The sequence below is a fragment of the Ursus americanus genome, chromosome 27 (assembly GCF_024610735.1).
Source record: "Ursus americanus isolate L20-20 chromosome 27, mUrsAme1.1.p, whole genome shotgun sequence".
NCBI classification, from domain to species: Eukaryota; Metazoa; Chordata; class Mammalia; order Carnivora; family Ursidae; genus Ursus; species Ursus americanus.
Window position 1 is genome coordinate 18,883,930 of NC_142153.1, and position 22,771 is coordinate 18,906,700.

Below are 22,771 nucleotides of genomic sequence, written 5' to 3' on the forward strand. Positions count from 1 at the left end.
AGTTCCCTGGGCTTTTTTTTTTTTTTCCCCTAATGTACACAGACTTGGAGCTGAAGAAACAGGCAACTAGAAAATATCAAAGGACCAGAAAAGGGATCGCCTAGCAAGACAGAATACTGTTAGACAATAACACTTCTACTGTAGTCAAAAACCACAGAGACTTTAAGTCAGAAATGAAAGAGGGGATATTATTATCAATTTTACAGAAATAAAAGGAGTAAAAGAGAGAGTACTACGAACAATTACATACTAACAAAGTGAGTAACCTAGATAAAATGGATGACTTCCCAGAAACATACAACCTCCCAACATTGAATCATGAAGAAATAGAAAATCTGAACAGACCCATGGTTTAGTTTGCTAGGACTGTCATAACAAAATACTATCGACCAGGTATTTTCTCACAGTGTGGGTCTCACACTTGCTCTCTCCTTTGTGCACACATGTATGTGGTGCTTCTGTGTGTGTCCTAATTTCTTATTATAAAGACAACAGTCACATCACACACTGACAAACCCATTTTAACTTAATTACTACATGAAAGGCCCTATCTCCAAATACAATCATCTTCTCACGTATTAGGTGTTAGGGCTTCAATATATGACTTTTTCAGGGACACAATTCAGCCCATAGTAGTTTATAACTAATAAGAAGATTGAATTAGTAATCAAAAACCTTTCAAGAAGAAAAGAAGCCCTAGACCAGAGGGCTTCCTTGGTAAATTCTACCAAATATTTAAAGAAAAATTAACACCAACATTTCTCAAACTCTTCCATAAATTGAAGAGGAGGGAACACTTCCAGATTCATTCTGTAAGGCAAGCCTTACCCTGATACCAAGCCAGACAAAGATACAACAAGAAAAGAAAACTAAAGGCCAGTATCTCTGATGAATATTGATGTAAAAATCCCCAACAAAATACTAGCAAACAGAATGCAACAGCACATTGAAAGGATTATATACCGTGACCAAGGGTGATTTCTTCCTAGAATACAAAGATGGTCCAACATATGAATATCAATCAAAATAATATACTACATTACCAGAAATATGGAGAGAAAAAAATCTCAACTGATACAGAAAAAGCATTTGACAAAATTCAACATCCTTTCATTATTAAAAATAACAATACCACCCAACAAGTTAGAAATAGAAGGGTATCATCTCAACATAATAAAAACCACATATGAAAAACCCACAGCTAACATCAAACTCAATGGTGAAGGCCTAAAAGATTTTCTCTAAGATCAGGAACAAGAGAAGAGCCCACTTTTGCCACTTCTGTTCAACATAACGTTGGAAATTCCAGTTGGTTTTTTAGAGCAATCAGGCAAGAAAAAGAAACAAAGGCATCCAAACTGGAAAGGAAGAGGTGAAATTATCTCCTTTCAAAGATAACATGACCTTATTGTAGAGAACCCTAAATATTTCACAAATAGAAAAACTGTTAGAATTCAGTAATAAACAAATCTAGAAGGTCACAAGCTACAAAATCAACATGCAAAAATCAGTTATATTTTATAAACACTAACAATAGACAATTTAAGAAAGAAACTAAGAAAACAACTCCACTTATAATAATATCAAAAATAATATAGTACTTAGTGAAAAGTTAGTAAAGAAGATGAAAGACTTATGCACTGAAAGCCACAAAATACTGCTGAAAGAAAGTAAAAACACAAATAAACAGAAATATATCCCCTGTTCATGGATTGGAAGACTTGATAATATGAAAATGTCAGTACTACCCAAAGCAAGCTACAGATTCTATACAATCCCTGTAGAAAAAAACACCTATAGAAATCCAAGTGATATTTTTTACAGAAATAGGAAAATCCTTCCTAAAATTCATATGGAATCTCGAAGGACCCAAATAGCCAAAATAATCTTGAAAAAAGAAGAACAAAGTTGGAGTTCTCACACTACCTGACTTCAACACTTACTACAAAACTACTGTAATCAAGACAGTGTTGCACTTGCAGGAAAACAGACACACAGACCCATGGAACAGAAGTGAGAGCCCAAAAATAAACCCATGCATATATGATCAAATAATTTTCAATAAGGATGTCTTGGAGAAAAGACAGTCTTTTCAACAAATGGTGCTGGGAGAACTGGATATCCACATGCACAAGGATGAAATTGCATACTTACGTTATACTTAAAAATTAACTCCAAATGGATTAAATACTGAAATGTAAGACCCAAAACTATAAAACTCCTAGAAAAAACCTTAGAGGGAAAGCTTTATGACACTGGATTTGGCAATAACGTCTTCATTATGACACCAAGCACAAGCAACAGCAACAAAATAGATAAGGTGGACAGCATCAAAGGACACTATTGACAGAGTCAAAGGGCCTCCCACAGAATGAGAGAAAATATTTGCAAATCATATACCTGATAAGGAATTAATATCCAGAAGTTATTTTTAAAAGTCCAACAACAATAAAAAACAAGCAACTCAACCTTAAAATTGGTCAAGGACTTACATAGATATTTCTTCAAAGGAGATACATAGATGACAGATAAGCACATGAAAAGATGCTGAATAATACTAAGTATTAGGAAATGCATATCAAAACCACAATGAGATATAACTCCATATCATTAGGATGGTTATTCTCAAAACAACCAACCGTCAGTTGAGATTGTGGAGAAATTGGGATCCTTGAGCCTTTGCTGATAGGAATGCAAAATGGTACAGCTACTATGGAAGACAGTATGATGGTTCCTCAAAAAATTAAACATAAAATTACTGTATGAATCAGCAATTCCACTTCTGGGTATATATCCAACATCCATTCTGTAGCTCAAAGATGAAGAAGTAATTTCACCTTTCAAGTCTCATTATTTGAAAAATACTTTTTGTAAGACTATAGCTGCCACACATAGTGATTCCCGTGATGAATCTGAACAACATAAACTGAATATGTTCTGGAAAGGGTTTGTCATTCTAGATGTCAATTAAGAACTCTTGATTCGGGGTGCCTGGGTGGCACAGCAGTTAAGCGTCTCCTTTGGCTCAGGGCATGATCCCGGCGTTATGGGATCGAGCCCCACATCAGGCTCCTCTGCTATGAGCCTGCTTCTTCGTCTCCCACTCCCCCTGCTTGTGTTCCCTCTCTTGCTGGCTGTCTCTATCTCTGTCGAATAAATAAAAATAAAAATAAAATCTTTAAAAAAAAAAAGAACTCTTGATTCATGGGAAGAGGTCAAAATATCAACATGAAGAGAAGTTTGGAAGAAGTTGATTCCAACCCTCATGGATGACTTGGAGGAATTCAAGACTCTAATAGAGGAAATACTGCAGATGAGGTGGAAATAACAAGGAAGCTAGAATTAGAAGTGGAGCCTGAAGATGGGATTGAATTGCTGCGATCTCATGATAAAATTTTGATGGACAAGGAGTTGCATCTCTTTTTTTCTTAAGATTTTATGTATTTATTTGAGAGACAGAGAGTGCACAAGCAGGCGGAGGGGCAGAGGGAGAGGGAGAGGGAGAAGCAGGCTCCCCACTGAGCAAGGAGCTTGATGTGGGGCTCAATCCCAAGACCCTGAGTTCACAGCCTGAGCTGAAGTCAGGCACTTAACTACAACTGAGCCACCCAGATGCCCCAAGGAGTTGCATCTTAAAGATGAGCAAAGAAGTGGTTTCTTGAGATGCAATGTGTTCCTGGTGAAGATGCTGTGAAGATTATTGAAATGATAACAAAGGATTTAGAATATTACATAAACTTAGTTGGTAAAGCAGTGACAAGGTTTGAGAGGATTGCCTCTAATTTTGAAAGTTCTACTTTGGGTAAAATGCTATCAAACAATATCGCATGCCAGAGAGAAATTATTCATGAAAGAAAGTCAATCGATGCTGCACACTTCATTGTTGTCTTATTTTAAGAAATTACCACGGCCACTCCACCCTTCAGCAACCACCACCCTGATCAGTCAGCAGTCATCAGCATCAAGGCAAGACCCTCCACCAGCAAAAAGATTATGACTCACCAAAAGCTCAGGTGATGGTTAGCATTTTTTAGTAATAAAGTATTTTTAATTAAGGTATATGTACATTGTTTTTTAGACATAAAGCTCTTGCACACTTAATAGACTACAGTATGGTGAAACGTAACTTTCATAGGCACTGGGAAACCAAAAGATTCATTTGACTCACTTTATTGCAATACTCACTTTATTGCAATAGTCTGGAACCAAACCCACAGTATCTGTGAGGTTTGCTTGCACAATAGACAAGATATGGAAGCAAACTAAGTGTCCATTCATAGACGAATGGATAAGAAGATGTGACAGACTGATAGATCGATTGATACAGATATAGATATAGATTTTATGCAGCCATAAAAAACGAAATCTTGCCATTTGTGACAATGTGGATGGACCTAAAAGGTATTATGCTAAGTGAAATAAGACTGAAGTCAGACAGAGAATGACGACTACTGTATGATTTCACTTATATGGGGAATCTAAAAAGACAAAATGAGGGGCACCTGCTGGCTCAGTCGCTAGGACACGTGACTCTTGATCTCCAGGTTGTAAGTTTGAGCTCCACGTTGGCTGTAGAGATTAAGTAAAAATAATAAAAAAGCTTTTAAAAAACAAAAACCAAAATGAACCAACAAAACAGAAACAGAGTCAGAAATACAAAGAACAAACGGCTGGTTGCCAAAGGAGAGGGGTAGAGAGATGGTGAAATAGGTGAAGGGATGAAGAGGTACGAATTCTCAGTTACAAAGTAAGTAAGTCACAAGGATATAAAGTATAGCATAAGGAATATATGTTGTAATACCTTTGCGTTGTGACAGATGGTAACTAGACTCATCATGGTGATTATTTTGTAATGTATATAAATATAAATCACTATATTATACATCTGAAATTAATACAATATTGTATGTCAACTATGCTTCGATTTAAAAAATTTAAATGTTTTTCAAATAAATAAATAAAAATAAAGACATAAAATGATAAATTCAAAATCATAAACTTTTGCTTTGCAAAAGCTCCTGTTAAAAAGATGAAAAGACATGCTACGGAGTAGGAGAAAATGTTGGCAAACTACTTATCCAACAAAGGACTAGTATCTAGAGTATGTGAAGACTTTTTTTTCAAAACTCAACAGTAAAAAAGGAAAAAATCCAATTACAATACGGGCTAAAGACGTGAAGAGACATTTCATAGAAAATATACAGAAGGCAAAAAAGACTATGGAAAGATCTTCACCATTATTAGCCATTAGGGAAATGCACATTAAAATCACCATGAGATGTCACTACACACCAATCAGGATGGTTAAAATGTAAAATAGTGACAACACTAAATGCTGGTGACGACGCAGAAAAAACGGATGACTCATATGTATTTGATGGGAGTGTTACACCCACTCTTGAAAATTCTTAGAAAATAAAACATGCAACTACCACATGACCCAGTAATTGCACTTCTGGGCACTTTTCCCAGAGAAAAGAAAACTTATTTTCATGCAAAAGCTATATTGAATTTAATTTTAAAGCATTTAATTGACTTCTCAAGGGCTACAAAGAAGTGTAAGACCAGACACAAGACCAGATCTCTGTCCATTCCTTTGTCTTGTCATTATATCTCTGTTCATTACATCTGAAATGCATTTAAGTTTTGTCTTCGTCTGATGGACAGTGGCTACTTGGAATTCTATGTTCAGAAGGATTTTTAGGGCCTTGGAATTCCAAGGTCAGCAGGAATTGTTTTCACAATTAATTAGAGGTGTATATATATAACCAGCGAGAATGGCAAAACACAAGCTTAATATTCACCAACCTAAATTGAAATATGCTGCCTCACCAACCACAGAATACTCAAACCAAAAGAGGTATTAGCAATTTCAAGTATGCAACCCTTTTATTTTACTGATGAGGAAACTGCAGAAGTAAAATAAGAGAGATCCAGACTGCATGTGTATTATTGGACCTCTCCATTTTGCCAAGCCCATCCTCCGCTCTCAGAAGTAATTGACTGGATACTCCACGTGCATGAGTTTTCTCTTTGAGGAAGGAATTTTCCATGTGTAGTTATTGCTCACAAACAGTTTTTTGATGCTGGAGTTGTCCCTAGAAAAATGGGAGATCATTCTAGAAGAGAAAATGTCCGACTCCAAAATTTAGAGCAGAATCCCTTTCACGTTCATCATCCTCATGGTCAGGCTGAAGTTTTCAGAGAATATTTGGCCTTATTTCTAGAAGGACGTGTGCTCTTGGCTCATATTGCAGGAAGTGGTCGAGAGACATAAAAATGGGGTGTTAAGACCTCCAGCCTTGGGGCGCGTGGGTGGCTCAGTCGTTAAGCATCTGCCTTCGGCCCAGGGCGTGATCCCGGAATCCTGGGATCAGGCCCGCATCTGGGCTCCCTGCTCCGCTGGGAGCCTGCTTCTTCCTCTCCCACTCCCCCTGCTTGTGTTCCCTCTCTCGCTGGCTGTCTCTCTCTGTCAAATAAATAAATAAAATCTTAAAAAAAAAAAAAGACCTCCAGGCCCTTTTGCCTATGCAAATCAGCACCTCATTGTGCTGGGAACTTACAGGAGTCTCTTCAGGCTTCCAGAAAGAACAGGTTCCATTGTCCCTGTTAGTTCCTTTGCCCTGCTCATGTCAGAAATCAGTAAAAATGAACAAAGGGAGTCAGATTAAAGGTCTAGGATACTGTTGTTTTAAAAGAAGGAAAAAAAAATAAAAAATAAATAAAAGAAGGAAAGAAGACAGTTGCTTAAACCCTTTGCCCCTGAGAACAAACTGTGCTAGAAATTTGAACTCATTACTGGCTGCTTGGGTTCCATGTGCCTTCAGACCTGACCGAACTTCTGTGTGAAGCCTTGTGTAACCTCCCCAAGTAACCACATATCGACGGTTAATGAATATATACGGATTTGAGATCAGGCTGGGGTGAGCAGGCGATATTTGATCTTTTCAGTGAAACTCGTGATAACAGCTCACTGTGTGCCTTCTGAAAGCTTTCTGTGGGCCTTGCTGCTGCCAGGCTCCCACCTTATCAGCAGGCCCCCAAAGCTTCAAATTACAGCAGCTAATTGGATGAAAGTGGAAATGCATCCTTCTAATGGAGTGAGAGATTAATGCCCTGATCCTTCTCCTTCACTTGCTGAGGCAAAACAAAAACACAGATGAAGGTTGTGATGCAGAAAAGCAGATTAGCTCCGCTTCAGAGCCAGAAGAGTGGATGTCCCAGCTAAAACCTAAGGAGCTTTAGAGAGCACAGACACACATCAAAAGGACCCAAACAACCTGAGATAGCAGTTGCCAAATCATCCTAGAGACAATCTGCAAATCCCTTGCTCAGTCAAAGTTAGCAATTTACCTTACAGCTTACCTTCATGCATGGATAAGTTACTTTGTACCTAAAGATAATATCATTGAATGCCTTATTTTATGACATTTCGATAACTGCGACAGCCCTCGATGGGTCCCAGGAATAAACAGAGCTGAAGAGTAGGAAGCATCAAAATAAAGATGGAATGTGAAATTCCCTAATGCAATTGAGACTCATGAGTTAGCCCACAGGGCCTATTTTTCATGAGCATTTTACTGCTCCGGTAGATTTCTTATGGACTGATACAGTTTGTATTAAAAACACATTTGCAGTTGGTTGAGGAAAGAAAACTCTTCTGATAGCAACCTATTTTATCTAAAGAGATGCAATTAAAAATGGATATGGGGTAATTCCATCTTTTTTATTAAACTACCCTGAAGAAGGGAGCAAGGCTACCATAGGGTGATTGGGACACTAGAATTCAAAGAAGCTTAAACGTGAGATAAATTGGATTTACATCATTTAAAAGATAGGTCTGAGATCAAGGTTCTGGGTGATTTTCTTCTGGCAATTAATCGCCATGTGTGGTGTATTTTAATAGGTTTTTATATTCCATTTTGGAGGGATGAAATTTATGAGTGCCTGGAGGAGATGTCATCATGATGGCAGGGGGAACAGTGGGGAATGAAAAGAGGAAAGATGATAGTAATTAGCAATCACAGAACTTGGTATGTATTACATTTTTAAAAATAATAGCCCACCCCTCAGTGCAGGGGAAAGGAAAAGAGAAAACTCTGTGAGAGGCACTCACATTGCTTACTTGTGAGCTACATTTCCTTCCTGGTCGACTTACCTTACTGTTTCGACTACACTTGTGGATCAACAGACGACCACCACGGTCCATCATCCGAGGGTCTGGTTCACACTGTCAGCCAACAACCCCTTCTCTATTAAGCACCACTTCAAAGCAGAACCTTGGATTACACACTCCAGGAAAGACCAACATGGTAGACATACTCTGCAGATGGCATGAAAGATATACCAGTTCTGTGACCAAAAAAACCCACTGCATGTTTATTTTACTTTGCCAGCTAAAGGACCTCTTAGCACATTTTTTGGAATAAACCTGTTTCTTTCAAAAACTATGTTGAGGAGTGATCAGGAACTCTGATCTAAATCTGGACTCTGCCACTTACGTGCTACGTAAATTCGTATAAGTTACTTCACAGTCTACATCCATTTTCCCAACTGCAAAAATCAGAATGACAATATTTTTGCTTTACAAAGTTGTTTTGAGACTCAAATCACATCACAGCCAAATGGAAAAATGTTTAGAGCATAGTAGATAGGTGCTGAGCTGTAGGGAATGCAGAGAAAGGACATGAAGCCCTAACACAAGATAATCTAGTAGAGGAAATAAATTTGGGAATTAGCCTGAAGTATCACGTAGTCACACATCATACAAACAGAGGGAGTATTAGACAGCCCACATGAACGTTATAGGTAAAGCAAGCAGAGAGCCATCATGAGGTGGGTTAGTCAGAGAAACTTTCCAAGAGATTTTAGCCCCTGACTAGGGAGCATGATTTCTCCATAAAGATCTGAAATTACAGGACACTTATTGGCATTTTGAAGACCTATATAATCTCCAAAGGACTTCTTGAATATTTTGCCCAACTTTCCGACACTTAACAACACAACCTATTCTTCAACAAACGTTTATCAAAAGCCAGCTGATTTCCAGGTGTTCCTTCTCCTGGGCCTGTCGCCTTCTGCACAGAAAAAACAAGAGAACCCATCCAGGCTCTTACACTCCCAGAGGAAAACAAGAAGCCCCACCTTGATCTCTGCAATCATCACTCTGAACTGACACTGAGCTTCCTCTTTCGAACATGCTAAAGAAAAAAGTGTAGATTGTTTGGTTGCATTTTCTGATTGTTTATTTTCTTCTCTCTTAAGGTACCCAAAGTTCTTCAGATACTGCTTGATCTTACATATCTACATGTCTGCCATCAGCAGTAAGACTTGGCAAATTAATTATCCAAATGAATTATCCAGGCTTGGCTTTAATTTCTATTTTAAAATAGAATGCATTGAATTAGAGTTTCAGCACATGAAATATTGCCTATGCTTGTTGCTAATTTTAAATGGGAATATTCCAGGGGCGCCTGGGTGGCACAGCGGTTAAGAGTCTGCCTTCAGCTCAGGGCGTGATCCCGGCGTTATGGGATCGAGCCCCACATCGGGCTCCTCCGCTATGAGCCTGCTTCTTCCTCTCCCACTCCCCCTGCTTGTGTTCCCTCTCTCACTGGCTGTCTCTATCTCTGTCGAATGAATAAATAAAATCTTTAAAAAATAAATAAATAAATGGGAATATTTCAAATTCAAACATAGTTACAGATATTCAGACACGCTTTCATTTACTCATGAGCAGATATTTGTTAAGGCGGAACATGCTATTTAACATAAAATCATTACCTGTGTAATAGAAATACAGGCAGGATTCAAGTTTATCATAAGATTCATTCAGTCATTGATTTTGCGGGACACTAGAGAAAAAAACACTATCTGATCTCCAAGAAACTCAGCCTGGAAGAGGCAAACATGTAAACAGATCGTAAAAATTACAATAAATCCTTTTATAGACATTGCAGGAGAGGTTTTTCCCATCTCGATTTTCTCCTCATGATGTCAGAAACATACCAGACTAGGGTAAGAGAAGGTAACAGGAGACAGATGATAGTTTAGCAAGACAATCTAGAGATCATGCCTATGGGATTGCAGATGCTACATAGCCCAGAACAGTGGGGATGCCTTTTTCCCTCCACCTTGGGTGGCATCCAGCTGAGGACTTGACACAGTGCTCAAGGACATACACCTGCAGAGAGGAAGCAGGACCCTGAGTGCGGAAAGAAAGGAAAAGAAACTGGACCAGTGAGGGGCGCCTGGGTGGCTCAGTCGTTAGGCGTCTGCCTTTGGCTCAGAGTGATCCCAGAGTCCCGGGATCGAGCCCCACATCAGGCTCCTCCGCTGGGAGCCTGCTTCTTCCTCTCCCACTCCCCCTGCTTGTGTTCCCTCTCTCGCTGGCTGTCTCTATCTCTGTCAAATGAATAAATTTAAAAAAAAATCTTAAAAAATAAAATAAAATAAAAAAAGAAACTGGACCAGTGAAAGAAACTGGAGAAAAACCTAATGAAATGTGGAGAAGAGTCACTCACAAAGCTATAAATCCTCTTTAAAACTCTCCCTGAGCTAGAATGTAGAACTTGAACCAAAAGTCAAAGGCTATTAAAAATGTTCTTCCTCGGGGCATCTGGGTGGCTCAGTCAGTTAAGCGTCCAACTCTTGGTTTTGGCTCAGGTCATGGTCTCCCGGTGGGGAGGTAGAGCCCTGTGTTGGGCTCTGCACTCAGCAGGAAGTCTGCTTCCCCTCTCTGTTTACCCCTCCCCTTGCTCGTGCTGTCTCTCTCTCTCTCTCTCTCTCTGTGAAATAAATCTTTAAAAAAGTGTTCTTCCTCATTCCCTGTTGGTGTGTGTACATGCACACATGTGAGTATGTTCACGTGAGCTCGACCTATCAACCTGTTAAGATGACTCCAGGGGATGGGTTGTACTGCTCCCTGCTTCTCCACATTGGAGTGTAATCTTGGTGCTTATAAAGGAGAAATATACAATGTGTAATGAAAGAGGAGAGTGTAACTGATAGCCTTTGAGAGTATTAAAGAAAGATTCACTGAGGGAATAATTTGAGCTGAGTCTTGAAGGATAAAGAGGAATTCATCAAGCTGATATTCCAGGCAGAGGAAATAAAACAGTATCTACAAAAATGTTTGGTATGCAGAAAACATGGAGTGTTCAGGCAACATATAATTAATTTGGTTTAGCAGAGCACAGGGTAAGGTAATGGGGCGGGGGGGGGAGTAAAAGGTGAGCCTGGGAAGTCAGGTAAGCGTTATACCAGAGTCTGTATCCCAAAGGGGATGAGTGGCTATTAAAGGATATTACGTTAGGGAGTACCTGATTTACAAGAGACGGGTTTTATTGAGAGAAGGCCCTGAAGTGAGTGGAATATAAAGTTCACACCTTATAAATCTATCGGGAACAAGTTACACAAAGGTCATCTGAGTTGGGTGGTAGAAGGATGCAGGGCATGACCTTAGAAGAGATCCATGAGGCTTCTGAACTTGGTGGGACTAGACTGTGGTTGGTGAGGTCTTCACCAGAAACAGTGACAGAAGAAGGGATAGATGTGAATACATTAGGGGAGTAGATTATTAAGTGGGATGGATTAAATCAGAAAGAGAAGCCAAGGAAGGAACATCGCTGATTCTCTGATGTACAATTTTGGTGATTAGACAGATTTATGGAGAAAGATCTTGATTTCCATTTTGCAAAGGTCGAGGGCCCTGTGATGCATCTAAGTCACATTTTCCAGTGGGAGCTGAGCATGCATATTTGATCGTGATTAGAAGCACGGCTTTAAGGAGAAAAACAAAGTTCTGGTGTCAGAAAGCAGATGAGTGATGTGGTAGGGCCAGGAATGGGGGAGGACCAAATGCAAAGGAGAGCTAGGGGATTTATTAGGGTGATATAAACGTTCTGTATCTTGATTGTGGTGGTGGATACATAGATGATAGATAGATAGATAGATAGATAGATAGATAGATAGATAGATAGATATAGATATAGATACATATATATAGAAAATAACTCATTGAACTTGAATGGGTGCGCTGTATTTTATATAATTATAATGCAGTATAAAATTTTTTTAATGTTTTGAGTCATAAGTATATTCATGAGAGTTGTAAATGTGAAGTGGACAGGAGAGAGGAGAGAGGCCACAGAGTGAGATTTGAAGAGGGCTGAGGGGGGCACCGGGTGGCTCAGCTGGTTAAGTGTCTGCCTTCGGCTCAGGTCATGATCCCAGGGTCCTGGCAGGGATCGAATCCCTCATCGGGCTCCCTGCTCAGCGGGGAGCCTGCTTCTCCCCTTGCCCTCTGCTGCTCTCTCTGTCTCTCCCTCCCTCTATGTCAAATAAATAAATGAAATCTTAAAAAAAAAAAAAAAATGAAGAGGGCCGAAGCTAGAATCGTATATAAGGGGGTAGGAGAAGAAAACTAGCAAAATCATTGCCAGTGTTACTGTTTAGCCGTGAAACAGAATAGTATCATTGAAAGGCTCTTTGGAGGCTTATATATCATGCAATAGTACTTCACTTTACATACGAAGGAATCGGAGTTCATACGGAGGTGAAATGTTTTGCTCAAGGTCACAAAGGTAGTTCAAAGCAACGCCAGACACAGCCAGGAGTCCCGAGCCGGGGATGCCTGTGTCTTGGACTACTCGACTGTAAAAGGACGAACTTCTGCAATTGTTCAAGGTCGCCCTCCAGCACAAAAGAAGTCCCCTCGGTGTCCCATTCAAGCTGGTCCCGGTCTTTCTTTCGCTTAGTTACTGCCTTCTGTGTTTCACACGCATCAAAGAGCCACGTGACCCTACAAGCTTGTAAAAGCCTTAAAAAGAGGACAAAACCGCTTTCCGAGGAAGGAGAGAGGTGTTCCTGGCCGCCACTGCCTGAGACTTTGTTGGTGGAAAGGGACCAGTTTAGATGGAGCTGTACACCATACCTAGAAGGGAGGCGGCATTTCTCAGCACACAGCCATACATCTGCAGAGCGGAGGAGGGTTCTTTTGCTTTGTTTTCCTGCGATGGCCCATCTCCGCGCATCGCACCAGCACTTTCTGGCAAGTCAAGTAAATGAACATGTCACATGCCAGTGAGAATTAAGAAAGAGAAAGCGTAGAGAAGGTATTTCACAATTTATCAAGTCAAGCACCATCTTTCCATTTTTATTTTCTTTTACTTTAAAAAAAAATGAACTCACATAAGTGTACTTCCACATATAATGGGAAAAAAAGAGATGGAAAGTTGACTGCAGTGGTGAATATCAAACAGATGGAAGCAGGAACATCGAGGGGAGAGGAAATGGAGACGAATATGGTTGTCATGGTTTCTCTGATATGCAGTAAACAAAGGGACCCAAATGGACAATGAAATCCCCCGTTGGGAAAAAAAACCACATGTCGCTCCTTTCTTTCTTAGATAATTGCCAAGCTCACTTTGAATGTCTGCAGTCAGTGGGAGTAGAGAGAAGAGCCAAGCTGTCACTCACCCCTGGCTATTCTCAAATTATATTTGCCCCGACACCATCCAATCCTTCTATATGCCAGACATCAAACAATTAATGACTACCTCAGATTAATCAATGATCCCACTGGGCAGTGCCCTGAAGACACGTGTGACTCACGGAAACATGGGAGAAAGTGCGCACAGCCTGACAACAAGTTCTCTGCTTAATCGGGAAGCAGCACGCACACGTGAGAACAGCATTTTAAAAGATTTGTCAATCCTGGTGGATGCATTCAGGTTCGCAGTCTCCAGAGTCGCTCTCTAGTCGTGTCCAAATTCATCTAAATCCAACTCTACCGTAGTCTAGGTGGTACGTGAGGATACAATAGCTCAGTATAGCTGCAATGTCCAACGTCCCCCCATGACCTGTGGGGTGCTGGGAAAGGAGGGATTGGGGGCGGGGAGGTCTCCTTTCACAACAGCATTTTTTTTTTTTAAAGATTTTATTTATTTGAGAGAGAGAGAAAGAGAGAGAGAGAGCAAGCACAGCCAGGGGGAGGCGCAGAGGGAGAGGGAGAAGCGGACTCTCTGCCGAGCAGGGAGCCCCACGTGGGGCTCGATCCCAGGACCCCCGCATCATGACCTGAGCAGATGCTTAACTGACTGAGCCACCCAGGTGCCCCTTCACAACAGCTCTTCTGAGTCCCCCTGAAGCCCAGGGCAGTGAAGACCATCCCCTATGATGAATAAGATGGCAACCCGGCAACTGTCAGAAACATTCGGACGTTTGGCTGAACTCACATATTTTGTCTGGAGGTTCTGAGTTGACACAAGGTCTTTTCCAAGGTCACTTCAGAGGCTGCCAACGCTGAGATCAGACTGTTTACACCCCGAGCTCCACACCAGCCCCCCTCCCATTCCTGCCAAAACAGATTCTTTCTATTCCACACAGATTTGGGGTTGTTTTCTCCTTGTCTTCCGTGCCCTTCACAGATGACCCTTAGCTTGCTAAGGGACTGTGTGACTTGAGGGGAGGTCCCGCGCAGAGCTGAGGAATGCGGCTGCGTAGATGAAAACGCTGGGCACTAGAGCCAGCTGCAGACGGAGGGAGCAACGGGGGCTTCACCTTGGCTCGGCCACACGTCCTCACACGCCAAGAAGTCACCGAGCAATTTTTAGGTTGTTGAAATTCATCTCTCTCATGAGTCTGTCCCCAAAGCCCCACGCTTGCAACATCTTATTTCCTGTTTCGGGATTTCCTGAAACCAAAACTGAGAATTGGCCTCTGTCAAGAAACCCATAGCAAGTCTTCTCTCTGGAACTACGGCCGTGCGCCTCAGCCTCGCCGGACAACCTGGCCTCGCCGACCTAACGCTGGTTCACAACTCCCCGCAAAGGGCATTTGTCGCTTCATGGCCCATACCCCTCTGTCCCCTACCACTGCCACTCTCTCACATTTTGAAAACGTAAAAGCCTCTTATAAAGTTTATCTGGGGCTGTTGCTTCTTCGAAAGACAGGGCAGTATATGAATTTTGGGGAGCTACATTATCCTCGATAGCTGCAAAAAATGGAGGAAATTTTGGACAAGTATCAAATCAGAAAGAATCCAAGACTTGATGAGTGGTTCCTTCATGTCTTAGATCCGGGCCTTGTGGGGGGGTAGGAGGGGTGTACCAGACAGGACACAGAAAATGACACATTATGCGGTTTTCTTTGAACATGAAAAGCTGTTTTTCCATAACTGTGATCATGGTTTACTGTAGTGTCCTTCCCAAAACCCCAACATCATTTTTTCTGAGTTTCTGTTGTTTGCACAAACAAATCATCAGTACTTTCCAGTCTTCTGTGGGCTTCAATCTGCCAGCTCTCGCAATGGGCAAGTGGAAGGACTTGTGTATACAGAAGAACAGAGCATCCTGCAAACAAGTCTGGGGAGATGCCACCAAATCTAGGCCTTCCCAAAGATGGGAGTGTCTTTTAAGGCGAACACCGCTGCCGTGGGCTTTCCCAAGTGTTTAATACATTCAAACCAAACTATTTGTAATTCCAAAGTCACACGAAAGTTTCTGAAGAAGAAATAGATCGACTTGCAGGGCACCTGGGTGGCTCAGTTGGTGAAGTGACTGACTCCTGACTTCAGCTCAGGTGCTGATCTCAGGGTCATGGGATTGAGCCCCGTGTTGGGCTCGGGCTCCTCGCTCAGGGGGGAGTCTGCTTGAGATTCTCTCTCCCTCTCCCTCCGCCCCTCCCCCATGCATGTACTCGCATGCTCTCTCTCTCTCTAATAAAAAAATAAATCTTATTAAAAAAAGAGATAGATTGACTTGTAAATGTGGACACAGGCTCCCTTTCACTAATAAAGAATTTCCTATTTGTCTTAAAGTCTATCAGGGTAGAACTGGATTTTTCCATACCGGTGGGAAAGACATTTTATTTTTTCCAGGGTACTGCTAAGAACCACAACAACCTATCCATCCCATAAGAGATCCCATCGGAGAAAATGGAGTATGGCAGAAAGAACATGAGCAAACACAACAGTCTTGGGTTTGAAATTCGGTTCTGTCATTCGTTAGTGATCTGGCGTTGAATAAGTTATGTACATAATGATATGTCCTGCTTCACTCTTTTAGGTCATAAAATAAAATCACATATTTTTTAAATGCAAGCTTCCATCTTTCCTATCTCAAAAAAGGTTTTATCTCCCTTTCTAATTATTCTAATAAATCTAAGAACTTTAAGGGCCTATTAGTCCAAGGAGTTGTTCTTGTTTACAATTGTCTTAAAGAGAAAAAACTGGAAAAATTAATGTGTACACTGTAAGACTCCATTCTCTTCCCCATGACTGTTCCTGCTACCATATTTTTCTCTTTAAATACCTTGTTAGTTTTCTTCCCCCTCCTCCACTTCCTCCTTCTTTCATTCTCTCAATCTCACATATTCATCATACACACAGGTGCATGCACACACACACACACACACACACCTCACTACAAAACACTAACCATTCTCCAGACCTGGGTGTCAAGACGGAGTCACTGACCCAGGTTCCCTTTTCTCATATAGTGAATCTCCACTTGGAGAGGGAGGTGTTGGTGTCTTCTCTGGTAAGGCCTTAGTTAGGGTCTCTTCAGTGCTTCAGAGATGTTCTAATGATGTTGAACTTCAAAACAGAAAGGGTCCATAAATCTAATCATGAGAAAGTAATCAGATAAATCCAGATTATGGAATATTCTACAAGACAGATGGTCCCAGCTCTTCAAAAATGTCAGCATCACAAAAGACCAAAGAGCAAAGAAAATAAAACAAGGTAAAACAAGACAACTCTTCTAAATTAAAAGAGGTAAAAGATATATAAAAAATAGGGTGCCTGGGTGGCTCAGTTGGTTAAGTGTCTGCCTTCAACTTGGGTCATGATCCCAGGGTCCTGGGATTGAGCCCCGCATCGGGCTCTCTGCTCAGCAGGGAGTCTGCTTCTCCCTCTCACGCTCCATCTGCACTCTCCCTTTCTCTCTCAAATGAATAAAAAAAAAATCTTTTTTTAAAAAAGATAGATAAGGGGCGCCTGGGTAGCGCAGATGTTAAGCATCTGTCTTCGGCTCAGGGCTTGATCCCAGCGTTCCGGGATCAAGCCCCACATCAGGCTCCTCCACTGGGAGCCTGCTTCTTCCTCTCCCACTCCCCTGCTGTGTTCCCTCTCTCGCTGGCTGTCTCTCTGTCACATAAATAAATAAAATCTTTTAAAAATTAATTAATTATTAACTAAAGATAGATAAGAAATAAAGGCAATATGTGATTCTCAATTGGATCTTGAATTAAACAGAAAAAAGAAACTGCAATAACTCATCATTTGTGCAGTTGGGAAACAGTGAATATGGAATGTGTATTAAATATCATTGTATCAGTGTTTCGTTTCTTGGATTTGATCATGGGATTGTGGTTATTCAGAAGAATGTCCTTCACAGAAGGGGGGTGATGTTTGCAACTTTCTTTTTTTTTAATTCCAGTATAGTTAACATACAATGTAATATTAGTTTCGGATGTACAATATGGTGATTCACTAATTCCATACATCAGCCAGTGCTCATCACAAGTGCACTCCTTAATCCCCATCACCATAGCACCGTCTTCCCACCCGCCTCTCCTCTGGTAACCATCAGTTTGTTTTCAGTAGTTAGGAGTCTGTTTCTTGACTTGTCCCTATCTTTTCCCCCTCTTTACACCTTTGTTTTGTTTCTTAAATTTAAATGAGTGAAATCGTATGGTATTTGTCTTTCTCTGATTTATTTCACTTAGAATTATACTCTCTAGCTCCATCCATGTCATTGCAAATGGCAAGATTTCATTTTTATGGCTGAATAATATTCCCTGGTGTATATATACTGCATTTTATCTGTTCACCTATCAGTACACACTGGGGCTACCTCCATAGTTTGCTGTTGTAAATAATGCCGCTATGAACATCGGGGTGCATGTAACCCTTTGAATCAGCATTCTTGTAGTTTGGGGGTAATTACCCTGTAGCTCAATCACTGGCTCATAGGGTAGTTCTCTTTTTAACTTTTTGAGAAACCTCCATACTATTTTCCAGAGTGGCTGCACCAGTTCGCATTCCCCACAACAGTGCACGAGGGTTCCCCTTGCTCCACGTCCTCAGCAACACTTGTTGTTTCTTGTGTTATTGATTTTAGCCATTCTGACAGGTGTGAGGTGATACCTCATTGTGGTTTTGATTTGTATTTCCCTGGTGATGAGTGATGCTGAGCATCTTTTCATGTGTCTGTTGGCATCTGGATGTCTCCTTTGGAGAAATGTCTGTTCCTGTCTCCTGCCCGTTTTTAAATTGGATTATTTGGCTTTTGGGTGTTGAGTTTTACAAATTCTTTATATACTTTGGATACTAACCCTTTATCAGATATATAACTTGCAAATATCTTCTCCCATTCTATAGGCTGCCTTTTAGTTTTGTTGTTTCCTTCACTGTGCAGAAGCTTTTTATTTTGATGTAGTCCCAATAGTTTACTTTTGCTTTTGTTTCCTTTGCCTCAGGAGACTTAGCTAGAAAAATGTTGCTATGCCTGATGTCATGCTATACCGTATGCTGTACCTTACTGCCTGTGCTCTCTTCTAGGATTTTATTGTTGCAGGTTTCATGTTTCGGACTTTAATTCATTTTGAGTTTATTTTTGTATATGGTGTAAGAAAGTGGTCCAGTTTCATTCTTGTGCATTTAGCTGACCAGTTTTCCCAACACCATTCACTAAGAGACTGTCTTTTTTCCCATTGGATAGTCTTTCCTGCTTTGTCAAAGACTAATGGGCCATATATTTGCAGGTTTATTTCCAGGTTTCTATTCTGTTCCATTGATCTATGTGTCTATTTTTACGCCAGCACCATACTGTTTTGATTACTACAGCTTTGTAATATAACTCGAAGTCTGGAATTATGATGCCTCCGGCTTTACTTCTCTTCTTCAAAATTGCTTTAGCTATTCAGGGTCTTTTGCAGTTCCAGATTTTTGGTTCTAGTTCTGTGAAAGATGCTGTTTTTTGATGCTGTATTTTGATAGGGATTGCATTGAATCTGTAGATTGCTTTGGGCAGTACAGACATTTTAATAATATTTGTTCTTCCAATCCATGAGCATGGAAATTCTTTCCATTTCTTTCTCTCGTCTTCAATTTCTTTCATCAGTGCCATATAGTTTTCAGAGTACAGGTCTTTCACCTTTTTGGATTATAAGCTGCATTGCTAGGTATCTTATTTTTGGTGAAATTGTAAATGGTATTGTTTCCCTTTTTTTCTTTTTTTCTACTTTCTACTTAGGATTATACTCTTTCTACTGCTTCATTGTTAGTGTATAGGAACGCAACAGATTTCTGCACATTGGTTTTGTATCCGGTGACTACTGAACTCATGTATCAATTCTAGTAGCTATTTTGGTGGATTCTTTAAGGTTTTCATATCATCTGCAAGTAGTGAAAGTTTTACTTCTTCCTTATCAGTTTGGATGACTTCTATTTCACAGCTTACTTTCAAATGGGAAAAAAAGGAAGGAAGGAAGGAAGGAAGGAAGGAAGGAAGGAAGGAAGGAAGGAAGGAAGAGGTAAAGCAAATGTGGCAAAATATAGGAGCTGGTGAACGTACCTGAAGAAATGTCGAGTGCTAATGATACTATTCTTTTTTTTTTTTTTTAAAGATTTTATTTATTTATTTGACAGAGAGAGAGACAGCCAGCGAGAGAGGGAACACAAGTAGGGGGAGTGAGAGAGGAAGAAGCAGGCTCATAGCGGAGGAGCCTGATGTGGGGCTCGATCCTGCAACGCTGGGATCACGCCCTGAGCCGAAGGCAGACGCTTAACCGCTGCGCCACCCAGGCGCCCCTAATGATACTATTCTTACCAGTCTTCTACACTTCTAAAATTTCGTCAAAATAAGATGTGTGGGAAAACAAGTTCCGTAAGATGAGGAGGGAGAGTCTCCAAGTCTCAGTGATTTTCAAGAGTCCACAGCACCTCTTCTACTCAAATTTCCACTTCTTCCTCTAATTGGTTTTTTTTTTTATTTTTCCATAACGAAGGTATTTGAAAGTGCTACCTTTTCCAAGCACAAAAAAATTCCTTCCTTCCTCCAGAACAAAGGGGACCCAATTGCCTTAACCTTGCTGCCTATAAACCAATTGACCAAAAGGTCCTTGCTGGGGCACAGATCTTCTCTACCCAGGACACAGGGAAGCCTCGACCACTGAAGAAGCAAAGCTTGAATAATGGCTTCTGTCGACTTACGCATGTTTAAAATGTCACCCCACCATGATTAAACAGAGTTGTCTTGTATTTCGTATTATAAAAGCAGGAGAGAAAACGATCTACCTCAAATGGGTATTGTAGCAACTACGTGCCATTACACAGGACAGTATCCAGCGGTGCCTAGCCTCAAACGACACTAATAACATTTTCCTCCTCCCAGCCCCCCGAGCTCAGAGACTGTTTTGGAACACAGCGGTGCTAAAATGCCCGTTGCCACCTACATTCCCTACGGCAAGGAGGACCACACATCCCAGTTTATGTCGATTGTCCGGCTTAATTTTTTTTTAGTTTTATTTATTTGTTTGTCAGAGAGAGAGAGAGCGGGCACAAGCAGAGAGAGCAGCAGGCAGAGGGAGAAGCAGGCTCCCTGCTGAGCATGGAGCCCGATGTGGGACTCGATCCCAGGACCCTGGGATCATGACCTGAGCTGAAGGCAGACGCTTAACGGCTGAGCCACCCAGGCGTCCCTGTCCTGGCTTAAGTAATAGCTCCCCCTTTCACTCTCAACAGTGTCCCAGTTTGGACAATAAACCATAAGGCCACCAACCTATCACAGTCTTTCCAGAAAACATACGCGGCTGAAAGGCACAGGGAGCGGCATCATCCTTCTGAATAAACATGACCAAAATACATATTCAATGGCGTCCCTACAGCTACAGCAACAATCAACAAACAAATAAGGAGGGGACATCAGAGGTTTCCTTTTCGTGGCTCCTGCTCCACCACCCCCAGGCTGACTTCACACTGAGGCTTGTGTTAGACCACAGAAACGGTCTAGAAAGAGACATAGAAGACATCTGTGATGATACTTCACTCCTAAAAGATGCTCGTCGCAGTGACCTGCATTTTCTCAGACTAACAAATAATATTATTTCAGTGGTGAAAGGAGTCTTACTAATGGTGTGTGAACTATACACACGATGACTGAATACAGCTTGTGAGATAAAAACTTCTCCAGGCGCTATGACTAAGTAAAAGCTGACCGGCCCCAGCCCCTGGACTTAAGGTGAACAGACGCGGTTTAGACAGGGCAGCCCGGCTTGCCCAGTGGGCCCGCCATCTTTATTGCCAATCCCCAGTCACAGTCCTTAATTCTTGCCAGAAATCACCCGATGTTGACCAAGGAAATGCCCCCTCTTCTGAGGCACAAGAATAAAACCATGGAGTAAAGAATGAAAAGAATAGAGAAAAGATTTGCTTCTAGACTTGCCAACTCATTTTAAACTTGAACTCTTAGTACTTTTAACACATCTTCTCAAAATAGCATGTTTAATACACTATCGATATAACCCATTTATATCACATCTCATGTTTCAGCTGTGGTGGTAGGGAGTCAGGAGGTAAATTCCATCCCATGGGGCTCTTACAAAATAAAGAAATAAAGCTTCCAGGCAGTGGTTTGCATTCGGCGAACTCATTTCCGTTCTCATTCCTCTACTAGAACCAGAATGTCAGCTCGAAGGTAGCAGGGGCTTTGTCAGTTCCATTCACTGCTGGACCCCATAGCCCAGAATAATTCCTGGCACAAAGTAAGTGCTCAGTAAAACTGTATTCAACACATTAATAAATTCCAGGCAGCCTCACATTCTGAGTCACCCAAATAATGATCATTTTGATATATTTTTAAAATATTTTTCTTGTTCCTTAATCCATTTTTTTCTTTTCCCTCCATGAAAGCTCTCATTACCTTTTATCTTACCCCAATTTCCAAGGAGGTAATCAATAATTTTTAAAAATCTCCCACTAGAAGTTCCATTTTCACTAATGGAAATTTCCAACTAAAAAAAAATTTTTTTTTAATTTTTTAAAAAATTGCTCTCTCTCCAGTATTTGATACCCTCTTTTCCTTTCTCAGAATTATAAAAACAAACTAATAAACTAAAAACACTCTTACACATCATCATCTCAGTCTACATTCAGTGTCAAAAGCAGCATTTGTTAGTATCACCACCGATTGCATCAGGACAGTTTCTAAGCATCCAGAAGTTGTCAAGCTCAAAGTGGTGGAAATCAGTTTTCCAAAATCCTAACTTTCACTTGAAAGCTGAAATGTTATCATGGGCAACAACTTCGATTAGTTTTCTTAAAGTGACAGGCTCACTTTATTTTCATGAAGATGACTGACAAAAACCCAAGTCTGGATATCCATAGTTTGCTAGAGGCTCTTTTGAGTAAAAAAGGTGTTACATGAAAAAGGTCCTAGATGAGCTCACAACTCAAACAATCACACAAGTTCTTTTCCTTGCAATTCTTACTGAGCTTTGGTACATAGAAGCGACATATATACTCCCCATTTTGTCACACACAATATTAAAAAGACATGGACTCAAAGATCAAGGTTTAATAAAATTAATCATTTGTATTGCTTCCTCAGGACATTATTAAATAAAACTAGCTTTTCTTTTTTCCCGTGTGACTTACTAGATGAGTGCCCACAGTCATGTTTACTCTATAAGAAGCAAGTTAAGTTAGGCTGATTTCAAAGGCTCCTGTGAAAAGATAATGCCCCTGACTCAAAACCCTTAATATCAC

General features: G+C 40.8%; 1 protein-coding gene across 2 annotated transcripts in view; it reads right to left on the reverse strand.

Moving 5' to 3' along the window:
- Positions 1-22,771, reverse strand: part of POFUT3 (protein O-fucosyltransferase 3) — a 469,410-nt gene that overhangs the window by 366,554 nt on the left and 80,085 nt on the right. The window contains exon 6 of one of the 2 annotated variants that reach the window (XM_045779242.2): positions 1-22,771. This exon is cut by the window's right edge and continues 5,787 nt beyond it. The exons of the other annotated variant lie outside the window; for it this stretch is intronic. The gene's annotated coding sequence lies outside the window, so the exon portion shown is untranslated. 2 annotated transcript variants of the gene reach the window in all.